Source organism: Arvicanthis niloticus, chromosome 21 (assembly GCF_011762505.2).
Source record: "Arvicanthis niloticus isolate mArvNil1 chromosome 21, mArvNil1.pat.X, whole genome shotgun sequence".
Classification (NCBI taxonomy): Eukaryota; Metazoa; Chordata; class Mammalia; order Rodentia; family Muridae; genus Arvicanthis; species Arvicanthis niloticus.
This window is the reverse complement of record NC_047678.1, coordinates 4053401-4066895: the sequence shown is the minus strand read 5'-3', so window position 1 is coordinate 4066895 and position 13495 is coordinate 4053401. Positions and strand designations below refer to the sequence as shown.

At 38.9% G+C, this 13495-nt stretch overlaps 1 pseudogene; it reads left to right on the top strand.

Annotated features, from left to right (window-relative positions):
* Positions 1–214: 214 nt before the first annotated feature.
* On the top strand, positions 215–314 carry LOC117693903 (U6 spliceosomal RNA; annotated as a pseudogene).
* The last annotated feature ends 13181 nt before the right edge of the window (positions 315–13495 follow it).

Sequence of the window (13495 nt, the reverse complement as noted above, 5' to 3'; positions counted from 1 at the left end):
AAATAAATATATATAAAGAAAGTTAACAATGCTGCAGAGCATGCTGTTTCCCAGTCATTCGTGCACTGAAGAACATCACCCCATCTGCTTACTTGAAGAATCTATATACTTTTGATGGAGCTAAATATCAGTCTCTTATTTTTTTTTTTTAAAAAAGCCAAACATGCGAATACAAGTACTCCATGATTTCCCACACATGAAAATTTAAAAAACTGTGCTTGCTTTGGCAGCATATATACTAAGATTTTAATGACATGGAGAAGATTAGCATGGCCAAAGAATGACATGCAAAATCTGAAACATTTTTTATTTTTGCAGTGGAAACTTCCTGGAATCCATGAAGGTGATCCTAGTGAGGACACCTAATAATGGCGTACAGAGTTTCACCTGGTTGTCTTGGAGCCAAGGAAGGCTTCCAGTGGAGTTATTGGTTTGAATTCAGTTAAGATATTGATCAAGGGGGTTCCTTGGTGATGCACAACCAACCCAGACTTAAGCTAGAACAGGGGGTCTCTCTCTGCAAACTGACAGTGGGGAGAGGAGAAGTGTAAGAGTAACATGAACAGCAACGCAGTCACAAAACCTTTGACCAACAATCTGCCCTGCCTGCAAGATACGCTGGAAAAATGCTGGCACAGAACTTGTGAGAGTAGCCAACCAATGTCTGATTTTTCTTGAGACCCATATTCAAGAAAAAGAGTCTTTGCCCCAAAACTGCTTGGATGGTCATGAGCCGTGAGATTGGATAACCCAGAGACCTAAGGTAGAACCAAAACCTCATTTTTCTAAAACAAAACTAAAACTAAAACTGAACAACAATGATATTCTGCTATGCTCATAGATCAATGCCTTGTGTAGTCATCAATACAGAGGCTTCCTCCAGCAGTAAATGGGGGCAGAGCTTAGATCCAAGCCAAACATGTAGAGAGAGTGTCTAAATTGAAAGTCTCCACTGGGTCCTTCCCCTGGGATCTCTGTGAATCCCACAGAAGAGGGGTCAGGAAGAACACAGGCCCATAAAAAATTAACTAAGCATGGCGCATAAAGGCTCACAAAGACTGAAGCACCAAGTACAGGGTCTGCATGGGTCTGTACCAGGTCCTCTGTATATATGTTGTGGCTGTTAGGTTGGTGTTTTTGTGGGACTCCTAACTGTGGGAGTGGGTTTGTCTCTTACTCTATTGCCTGCTCTTGGGACTCTTGACTCAATCCTTGGGTTGTCTTGTCCAGCTTCAGTGTGAGGGCTTCGGCCTTGTCTTATTGTATTTTGTTTTCTCTTGTTTGTTTTTGTCCCTTGGAGTCCTGTTCTTTTTGATGGGAGACCAGAGGGAGAGAAGATCTAGGAGAAAGGGGAGGCATCAACTGGGAAGAGTAGAGGGAGGAGAAACTGTTCATGATGTATTGTTTGAGAATATTTTTAAAAATTTTTGTTCACTTTACATCCCAATTACAGTACTACTTCCTCCTCACTTCCTAGTCTAATCTTTTTGAATCCCTCCCCCATTATTACTCCATTTCCTTTTCCTCAGAGAAGAGGAGACCCTGTTGGGTACCACTCCACCCAGGGACATCTAGTCCATCTAGTCCTAGCAGTTTTAGATACATTCTCTTTTACTGAGGCCCAACCAGGCAGTCCAAGTAGGGAGTAAAGGGATTCAGTGGCAAGAAACACAGATCAAGACAGCCCTGTCCATTTGTTAGGGGAACCACATGAAGAGCAATCCCCACATTTGCTACATATGTGTTAGAGGTCCAGCTCCTGCATGCTCCCTGGTTGGTGACCCAGGCACTGGAGCTCTCATAGTTCCAGGTCAGTTGACTCTGTGGGTCTGCTTATGGTGTACTTGGCCCCTCCAACTTGCTCACTTCTATCCTCCTCTCTTCCCTAAGACTCCCTGGGATCCTCCTGATGTTTGGCTGTGGGTCTCCCCATCTGCTTCCATTTGATGCTGAATGAAGCCTCTAAGGGGACAGAAATCCTAGGTTCCTATTTGCAAGCATATCAAAGTATCATTATGTTATGGGTTAGCTCTCTCATATAGGATGGATCTCAAGTTGGGGCAGTCATTAGATCACTGTTCCCTCAGACTCTACTATTCCTGTACATTTTCTAGGCAAGACTGATTTTGAGTTGAAGGTTTTGTGGGTGGATTGATACCTCCCTCCCTCCCTCCTCTGGAAGTCCTGCCAAACTGATTTCCAAAGTGGTTGCAAAAGTTTGCACTCCCACCAGTAATGGAGGAGTGTTCCTTTTGCTCCACATCCTCACCAATGTGTGCTGTCATTTGCGTTTTTGATCTTAGCCATTCTGATAGATATAAGATCAAATCTCAGGGTCATTTTGATTTGCATTTTCCTGATGATTAAGAACATTGAACATCACTTGGGAGGCAGAGGCAGGCGGATTTCTGAGTTCAAAGTCAGTCTGGTCTACAGAGTGAGTTCCAGGACAGCCAGGGCCACACAAAGAAACCCTGTCTCAAAAAACAAAACAAAACAAAACAAAACAAAACAAAACAAAACAAAACAAAACAAACAAAAAAGGGTACAGAGCTAAAGAGAGATTTTTCAACAGAGAAATCTTGAATGGCTGAGAAGCACTTAAATTAATAAATTAATGTTCAATGTTTTGTTTTTGGTTTTTTTGTTTTTGTTTTTTGAGCCAGGGTTTCTCTGTATAGCCTTGGCTGTCCTGAAACTCACTCTGTAAACCAGGCTGGCCTCAAACTCAGAAATCCACCTGCCTCTGCCTCCCAAGTGCTGGGATTAAAGGTGTGCTCCACCACTGTCTGGCTCTGTACCCTATTTTTTTTAACTGAGTTGTTTGGATTGTTGGTGTCTAATTTTTGAGTTCTCTATAAATTTTGGATATTTTCCCTCTGTCATACATAGGGTTAGTTAAGGTCCTTTCCCATCTGCAGGCTGCTATTTTTTCTCTCTTGACAGTATCCTTTCTCTTTGTCCTTTTGACAGTATTGTTTGCCTTACAGAATATTTTCAGTTTTCTGAGGTCTCATTTATCACTTGTTGATCTTAGAGCCTGAGTCATTGATGTTCTGTTCAAAAAGTTGTCTCCTGTACCAGTGAGTTCAAAGGTATTCTCCACTTCCTGTTCTGTTAGATTTAAGGTATCCAGTTTTACATTGATGTCTTTGACCCACTTGGACTTTAGTTTTGTGCAGGGTAATAGATATGGGTCTATTTGCACTCTCCTTCGTGTACACTTCCAGTTAGACCAGCACAATTTGTTGAAGATGCTTCCCTTTTTCATCATATGCTTTTGTCTTCTTTGTCAAAACTCAAGTGTTTGTAGGTGTATGGGTTTATTTCAGGGTCTTCCAGTCGACTCCATTAATTACAGATAATAAAATTACTGCATATTTCAAAATAATTGCAAAAAAAGATTTTGAGAGTTTTCATCACAAGAAATGATAAGTATATAAATGTTTAAATAGATGTGCTTAACCTGATTTAAATATCACACAATATATTTAAACATTATATAATGTATAAATTTATCAAAGCACCCACCTGGCACTTTTTTTAACATCTCTATTTTCATGTTTTTTATGTATCAATTAACATTAATTTAATTTTGTGTGTGTATGGGAAGAGCAAATACTTATACAATGTTGGTGGGAGTGTATACTATTTAAGCCACTTTAAAAACCAGCCTGGAGATTTCTAACTATGTAAAACCAATACTACCATATGACTTTGTATTACCACTACTGGGCATATACTCATAGGACTTTATAGCCTACTATAAAGACACTAGTATACCCATGATCACTGTTTCTGTGTTTGCAATAATGGAGAAACAAAATCAACCTAGATGATTTAGCAACTGTTCCCTAGATGAGGAAAATATGGTGTTTACACAATGGAATTCTATTTTGCTGGTAGAGAGAAGGGCCTGGACAATATTATACTGAGTGAGGTTACTCAGACCAAGAAATACAGTTTTACTTGTTCTCTTTCACTTGTGGGTCAGAGATTCAAATATTCAGTTTTGAATTTTAAATTGGAGTGCACCTAGAAGCCAGGAAGCTAGAAAAGGTCCACTGGGGAGGGATGGTGCATTAAGAAAGAGAAATAGAAGAATACAGGTCAAAGGAAATTAGGGGCAAATCTGGAAGCAGAAAGGCTTAAGCATGGATGAATATGGCCAAATGGCAGAAGTAAAGGGCCGAGGAAGAGGTTAAGGAAAATGAAGAGTGGGTAAAATGCACCCAAGAAAACCTACTGTCTTGTAATCCAATTCAAGATATAATTGGAGGGGAAAATAGAGCACATGTGATATGAAAAATGTGTGGAAGAACATTGGAGGCTAAGGATTAAATAGTGATGAAGGGCAGGGGAATGGAAGAGAGCAGGGAATGGAGAATTGGTTAACCTAAGTAAGCGTATTAATTCTTCTTTAGTGCTGTCATAAAATACCATGACTAAGGCAACTTAGAGAAAAAAGAGTTTAGTTTGGGTTTACAGTTCCAATGGGATAGGAGTCCATCATCATCCTAGCAGGGAACATGGCAGCAGGCAGACAGACATGGCACTGGAGCAGCATGAGAGCTCATATTCTGGTCTACAAACAAGAAGAAGAAAGTGCTGGAAATGACCCGAGTCTTTTGAAATTTCAAGGCTTCCCCCAGTGATACACCTCCCAATACAATTCCCTCCAATCCTTTCCAGATAATTCTGCCTAGAGGGGACCATGTATAAAACATACACAGCAATGGGTATCATTCTTATTCAAAATACCAAACCAAGGAAATAGAAAAAAAAAAAACCTATGGGAACTCAGTAGTTTGTATGATAATTATAACATATAATTAAGATGGAGCTTGAACATCGGTGCCTTCAATAGGCAGACAGTGGTACTCCCAAAGCTATAGGCATTTAAATGAAAATCTCAGTGTTAGGCATTGGATACCTCTCTATGAGTGTTTGGTCAGGGAGGCCCCGGAAACCCTCAAACAGCACAGACTATTGCCATTGCTCTTATTTTCCAACCACAACTAGATAGTAAGCTCTTAGTGATACAAATACTACACGTTTGGAGGGCAGGTCATAGGGAAATCAATCTCAAACCTGATGAGAATATTCTTCCTGCTGGATAACTTTCGCAGGGACAGAAGATGCTGTGAACGTCTCTAAGATAGAAAACACATCAATAAACTTATTTGGAGTTGGACTTTCATACAGTAATACTGAACTGCTGGTCAAGATATGTCTACTGATGCCATGTGACTTGACTTTTGTGGTGGTATCCAACCACTTTCTGATTGTTTTGAGAGCTTTCCACATCAGGAAATTCATGTGTAGAGCTATCTGATACAAATCCCATAACTGCAGAATTCACAGGCCCTGGAGGAGGATCTGCTATTGTTTTTTTTTTTTTATAAATGTTTATGTTGTTAAAGTGTCTTCTAAATGGTTTTCAAATATTTATATTATTTCCTTCAATTGTGGCTTCTATTACTGATGCTATCGTATCTTTCTCCTCTTTCCTTGTTAGTTTGTAAGGTGCCTGTCATTTCTTTCTAATAGATTTTATGATCTGACATTTATCATTAATATTTTGATGTTTATTTTTGCTGTTGATTTAGGTTCGAGCTTATTTTTGTTTTTCTTTTGGGCAAGTATATGCTTCTCAGAACTGGTATTTATAATTTCAATTAATATAAAAAGAATTTATTGACCAAAATAAATAGTGTTCATCTTTGTATAGTAGAAGCCTTATGGTTTCTCTTTACATTTACAAATCTTACACCTGTAATTAATTTTGCTTGGTTGCAAACCACTGTATCTACATTATAAAAAATTACTACAGACCATTTGTGATTTGAATGAGAATGCCTCCCATAGACTCATACATCTGAATGCTTGGTCTCCAGCTAGTGGAACTCTTTGGGAAGGATCTAGAGGTGTGGTCTTGTAGGCGGCATGACACTTGGGGCTGGGCTTTGAGGTTTCAAAAGATGCCATCATGGACTTTAACCCTTTGAAATCATGAGCCAAATTAGATGGTTTCTTTTATAAGTTGTCTTGGTCATTATCATTGGTTCCAGCAATAGAAAAATACCACTCCATTCCAGAAATATATGCCATCATTTTTGTGATCTGATACAAATTTGCTGGAAAGTGGAAGGAGCAGAGAGAAGATCTACTGTGCAGCAGGGAGTTATCATCCAAACACTAAGGAGATTTAAACGCCCTAGGTGAATTCAAAATCTCCGTGGCATTGTACAGAGTAAAAGCCAGAAGCTCTTTGGCTGTTGTCCTTTTACTGAGTCCCTGAGCAGTGAGTGCTCTTAGTTTCCTGCTGTTAAGTGGTTTTGTTACATAGATATGAGTGGTGTTAGCTTCCTAACCTCAGAATAGCAGTCAACAAGGGAGATGAGCACTGGGAAGAGGCAGAGAATTCACACACAGCAGCAGCAGCTCAGAGACATACCCTTTCACTACCACATTTTGTTGAGGAGACCATTCCAGACCCTGCTCTTTCTTGCTCTTCTCTGCTGCCTTACCCTGTGTTCCCTGGGGAGTGGACTATTCTGAATTACTCTTATTTTTCCTTTATATACTTTTCTGATTATGCTTAATAACCATGACTTTACATAATCTTTCCACTTGTCATTAAACCTCCATCCGTTGTTTTGTTTTAGGGGTGTTTTGACTTTGAGGGAATTCTTTTACCTTTTAATAGCAATTTTCAGTAAAAGTGGCCCACTAACTATATTTCCCCTTGTCAAGAGTACCCTCAAGCTTTGAGATTGCTTTGACTGTGCACAGTAATTTGGTCACATCATGTTTTTAGTTCTTTTGTTTTGGGATTGAGTCTTGTAAAGCCAAACTGGTCTCAAATTCAAGGTCTTCTTGCCTTGTGCAAGAGATGAAAAGTAAATGCCACCATGCCAGATTTTAAATTTTCATATTCTGAATATTCATATTTATCCATTTAATGCTATTTTGCAGTAGAGTTTTCTAATTTTTGCCATTACTTTGCACATATTTATTAAGGTTATTTGTCTGTATTTAAAGTAGATATTTTTCTATTTGTTCTGGCTATATAGAAATATAATATAATTAATATTTTATATTTGTGTTATTATATGTGGAAATTATTTTTAGTAGTTTACTGAAATACTTTAGTTCTTCCAGTGATTATGTAAAGGCCCCTGCAATCACAAAAAGCTTTTTAGTTATATCAAAATTTTTTATCTAATTTTTCAGTTCTTTGATACTATTGTTCACATATTTTTAATGAACTTCTTTTGTTTGCCTTGTGTTTCTGTTTATTTATGCTGATAGGGTTAAATCACTTTTCATTTAATTTCTCATGTTTTATTTAAACTTTTCTCAGTATAAGCTCTTGTTAGATAGATATTGTTTTGCAATTCCATTTTTTTACTCCTATCTGAAGGGCATGACAACATCACCAGCATATATCATCTCAAGGCCTGGATTTCAGTCAGAGCAGGAAACATGTCTTTACACAATATTTATATCCTCTTATTTTTTGAACTTCATTTTGTTTTATTATGTCTTTGTTTCCACCTGCTTCATTCTACTCTCTCAATCCCCACAATACAAACTATATTGATCTTAAGACACACTTCATATCTATGAAATACCAGTAAATGAGGCAGTTGTGGAGAGATACAGAGCTCTCTCGGAACATAATAAAAGTAACAGCTGCGTCCCTAGACTGGGGTGTAACAAGCCTCACTGGATTTTATATCACTTCCTCATTTTGAAACTGAAAACTCTAACCAGCCTTTTTATTTCTCCTGTTTTTCTTATTTAATGCTGGTACATTTTTATCTTGATGTATTTTTTGATATTGTATGTCTTGTTTATTTCCTGAAATATATTAGAAATCTCTCCAATGTTGTTTTGTCGTGCATCTGAAACCTTTACATTGTCCGAAGAAACTGAAAGAGAAATGCATTACCAAAGAATACATTAGAAAATTTCATTTTGATTAAAATTTATAATGGAATATAGTGTTTCTTCAAGAAGAACTGAGAAGAAATGAAATACAGTTTCTTACTTTTACCATTCAGCTATGTTCAGCTTGTATTAAAAACACCTATCAAAGCTCCACTTTAGTTGTCACTCCTTGTCATATGATAAATGTAGAAAGTATTTCTTAACTTAGTGATGATTTCTTCTGACATCTTTTTTCTTTGGCTTGCTATTTATCCCTTCTCACATCAGTCTTGACATTGACAATGTGAGATGATGGGCTAGCCGCAATCAGCGATCATCTGCTGAGGCTTCTGAACTAAAAGTAGGGGGGTAAGGGAGAGGGAAGGAGAGAGGGAGAGAGACAGAGAGAGACAGACACAGAGACACAGAGACAGACACGGAGAGATGGGGATAGAGAGAGATAGGCCAGAGAAGCATATAAGCAAGTTTCAGATCTTCACTCTCCATCCTTTCCATAAAATCCAGTTCTGCAGTCTCATATTCTGAAATGATTTCTGGTTACAGATGACATGGCTGTTGTACTTTTGAAATCGCAGCCACTGTGGTTACTTGCACAAGATCTACATAAACTAAGTCAGTAAAATTTCAAACATTGATCAGAAAGTGTGGAAAGCTTCTGCTGTGCCCTAAAGGTGGAGCCTACTGCCTTAACCCTCTTGGGGTAAACAAGTCCTTATTTGGTGAGGAGGCTGGGCTTGCCAGTAGCCTGATCTCTCATCATGGGTGTCAGCCTATGGTGGAGCGGAACGTAGTATGGGCTGATGGGCAGTCCACTGGAGGCTACTTAAGCTGCACTCCAGGGAGGCACGGTGGGGGGGGAGGCGGGGGGGGGGGGGGGGGGGGGAGGCGGGGGGGGGGGCGGCACACCCTTGATGCTGTAACTGAAAGTCATTCTTGAGTAAAACTGTCGCTGGAAGGAACTGGTGTGCTAGTCTTTCTTCCCTGCTGGTCAGGGTGGTCGGCGTGCGGCACAAGAAAGGGCTTCCCAAGCCCCTACCACTAACTGTAGTTATTGACTACTGGGGAGGAAAAATCGGTTTTCTTCAAGGGTGTGTCTGCCGATAGTCATCCCACACTCCAGTAGATGGCCCTACATCCCTGGGCACATGGACAGTACTAATCTGTCTCTGAAGAATTTCTGGATGGGTTATGTGATGCAGACTCTCCTGGTCAGGCTGAATCATGTGCTGTTTTGCTGAGGCAAGACTCTTGGAAAAACATGTGATGTTGGGAGAAAATATAAATTGGATTCAATGGATAGTGATGAGCGCAGTTTACACTGCTTCGCTTCTCCTGTGTTTCTCTTTGCTGATCTTTACTTCCTTGAGAAAGTCACATCAGAAAACTTCTCCTAGTATCCAGGCTGGTTGCTCCTGCTGACTCCTGCTGATTCAGTGGCAGAGGCTTGGTGGTTTCTGCTGGATCATGCCATCCCTGCTAATTCATGATTAGTATCCTGACACTACTGAACTGGACTGCTGATATCCTAACAGAGATTGGAATCGCCCCAAAGGATTACTACTAAACAGGTGTACATCCCCTTGTCCCTATCTTTTCTCCCCTATCTTTGGACAGTGGGCTAGAAGGGGGTTGAGGCATTTGAGAATCCTTATTAAAAGTAGATTTAAAAATTCTAAGTCTACAGAGCTCAATGGATTTAAAAAATTAAACAAAGAATATGAGGACATAGCCGGGTGGTGGTGGCACACGCTTTAATCCCAGCACTTGGGAGGCAGAGGCAGGCGGATTTCTGAGTTTGAGGCCAGCCTGGTCTACAAAGTGAGTTCCAGAACAGCCAGGACTACACAAAGAAACCCTGTCTCAAAAAAAAAAAACAAAAGAATATGAGGACATAAAGATTGAACGAGGACATATTGAGAGAGCTTGATGTAGCAGTGAAGGGAGAGATATGGTGAAGATATATTTTAGATGTGTGTGAGATTGCCAAAGCATCAACTATTAATAATCAGCTTTGAAACATCACACAAAAGATACAAAAGGACACACGTATTTATAGGCAATGCTGCCAAACTTATAAAAAAGAAAAGGGTGATCACTCGAGACTGGGCAGGTAAGAATGGGGAATCTATTGTCGAGGAAAGTCTCCTTTAGTGATGAGTAAATATTCTAGAAACAGAGAATGGCAATGGCTATTTTAACCAAGAACATAATGAAACACACCGAACTGTGTATTTCAAAGACGTGAGTTTCATGGAATAGGGATTGTATCTCAATAAAGCTACTACTAATAAAAAAATTTAAAAAATCTCTTCTAGTCATACTCAGTAATGATAAAGCTGCAAACTAAACTGTCCACTCCCTTTGATTAAGTTCTTCCCAGGTGACTTTCTTGAAACAAAACCCCCTCTCTGTCCTGCCTGACACAGGACACTGACTTGAAATTTTGTCAATATTTCCATATTATAAGCCAGAAATAATCTGAACAGGAACAAGTAACATTGTTATTATGTTTTGTCCATGAGAAATTTTATTTAAATAATCCCTTTAAAAAAGAAAGAAAAAGAATCTTCTACTTCTCTCAGCCCAGGAACCTTGACCACATCCTTCAGCTGGGAAGCCAAATAGAATCCTTTCTACTACCAGGCGATCTAAATTGCTATTTGCCAGGAAACAAAAGTTGAGAATAGACAAGTAGAAAGCACTTTCCTATTCCATTGTTATTTCTGTATTAAACAATAATTATTTAATAAATAGTAGATATGCCTCTATTCTATAGAGCTAGCTAAGGGTACAAAGAACAGGTAAACAAATGATAAAGCCTTCAGGAAAGGGTTGGGCTGTACCTAGAAAACCAGGCCAGAAAACAGCTGAGCTATCAACATTTCATACTCAGCTTCTGAAATCTAATATTGTCTACACTTTTTGACCTTGAGTGACTTAAATTCAAAAGAATCTGCTTCCAAAAAGGATTTAAAGATCTAGCAAGTATATATGTAAGCAAAAATATGCCACAATTTTCTATTGTAATTTAATTTAGCTTTAAATGACAAGGATGAACGTTTACTATAAATTTTTATTTTCTTGTATTTTAACCCCTATTTTTTTGTAAGTTCAATTAATTCTTCTAAAAATAATGTATATTGAAAGTATAGTGCAAAGTGACATATGGGAGAAAGCAAAATTGTAAATTCTAGAAGTAACATTTTTTAGAAGTTATATATGGATTTTTCCATTCTGTATTGAACCGTATCAGCATTAAAATTCGTAGGAACTGTAAATTTCCCATTCTGTATTGAACTATATCACTATTAAAATTTGTGGGGGTGGAAAAGATGACTTAGTAGTTCAGAACGCCAGCCATTGTTCCAGATGACTGATACTTGATTCCTGGCATCCACATGGAAGCTTACAACCATCTGTGACTCCACTTTCAGAGGATCTGATATCTAACCTTTTCAAGCCTTTGCAGGTAACACATGCATGTGCAGACAGACATGCAGGCAAAGAATCCATCACATAAAATAAAAATAAATATATATTTTTTTCATTTGGTAAAAAGTAGATATCTAATTTAGAGCTGTAGCATGAGTCTTTTACTCTCAGAACTTTTCTATTATGCGTTTCTTAATCAACTGCTATCCACTACAAAAAGAAGCTTGTTTGATCAAAGTTGAGAACAGCTTAGGACTAAGGGTACAGCAATAATCATTTAAAAGGCACAACATGGCCACTTAGCAAACCAACAACAGCAGTTCTTACCTAAATCTCGGGGGACCTCCCTATTTCTAGGATTTTGACAGAGATTATGGCACCACACATAAAATTCCCTCTTGTTGTGCAGGCTTTAAATCCACCAGAATCATTACCTCCACCAAGGTTCAGGTGGCAAGGTGGTAACAGAGGTAGAAGGAATATAAAAGTTAAATAATGGGCACAGTGATATGAAATGATGCCTTCTAAACATAATGGGACATTGGCAATCAAAGCTCACAGTAGCAGTGCTACTTACATTTGAATGACCCAAAATCAATCCAGAAAAATCTCAACATGCTTGGATGGACTAGATGATCTCTAGGCTTTTCTCTATACTGAGGAGTAACTGGCAGTGGCTAGTAACTGGGGGAGGGAAAAATCAACCTTTATAGAAGATGTGGTCATTGGTAGGTTTCTCATGCTCTAGGGTATGGCTCCACACTGAAGTACTTATGGGCAAGTCTAACTTAGTGGATTACCAAAAATGCAAACAATATGAATGGATAAACAGGAAACCTTGGAAAAAGGCTTTAACTGTAGAAAAAGAAGACGATCAATACAAAAGTAGAGGGCAGAGGAGGGATAAGTAATTCCAGAGTTGTTTAATAATGCCTCCAGAAGTCATTATTTCATATTTACCTAAAATTATATATAATACACATAAATGTATATTTATAATATCTATTTATCCTCTATCTCTATCTTATTCATCTATTTATCTGTCTATCTCTTGCGTTTTATAAAAAATAAGAAAGAGAAGAAAGCCAGGGATATGTTTGGTAGAGGTACAGTATGGTGTGGGTGAAGAGGGGAAGGGAGTACCTTGTTGGGCACATGCTGAAGCATCCCTTCCTTCTGAGGTACCAGCCACACAATGGGTATAGTATAGAATAGAGTTTATTTGGGGCATGGGCAGGGGAGTTGAGAGGGTAGTAGAGAGAGAGAGAGACAGAGAGAGAGAGAGAGAGAGAGAGAGAGAGAGAGAGAGAGAGAGAGAACAGGCAGAGGTTGGCCATGAGCACATGGAGAGTGAGAGAAAGATGGGGGTGGATGGGGAGGGAAGGGACAGAGAGAGAAGAGAGGAAGAGGGTAAGAGAGCATGAGAGTGAGGAGAAGGCAAACAGCCCATTTTATACTGAGTTGGACATACCTTGATGTTGCTGGGTAACTGTGGGGCAGAGCCTAGAATAAATACTAACACTATCTATCTATCTATCTATCTATCTATCTATCTATCTATCTATCTATCTATCTATCTATCTATCTTCTATTACTGAGCCCTGCATAGTTGTGGATAGGTCAACATGACATAGTTTCTTCCCCTGGAGCAGAGGCAGCAAGGCATGGGCCTCTATGAGTGTTGACAGTTGCTATAGGTGTAAAGCTTGTTTGTATAATAATGTATATATTTTACTTTATGTTCCTTCCTTGGGGAAAATGTCCTCTTTGCCAGGGCTAATTGCTCCAGGATAATTAGGAATAGCATGATCACAGGAAGCAAGAATCTGTCTATGTGATATGAGTTGAGGAATACATAAAGACTGTAAGCGCTGTCCTTTACAGGATTCCTCAACTATGGAAAATATAAGGATGCCATATGGATTGTATGAAGGGCTTCATAGACATGAAAGAACAGAGGCAGCTGCACTAATGAATCCATAAAGGGAAAGGAGTAGTAAAAAACCAGGGCTCATGGTTCAAGTAATAGAGACACCAGAAAATAAAGGGAGTGGTTATCTCAAGATGGGATCCCACCCTTCCAGCTTACAAAGACAGGCAGATCTCT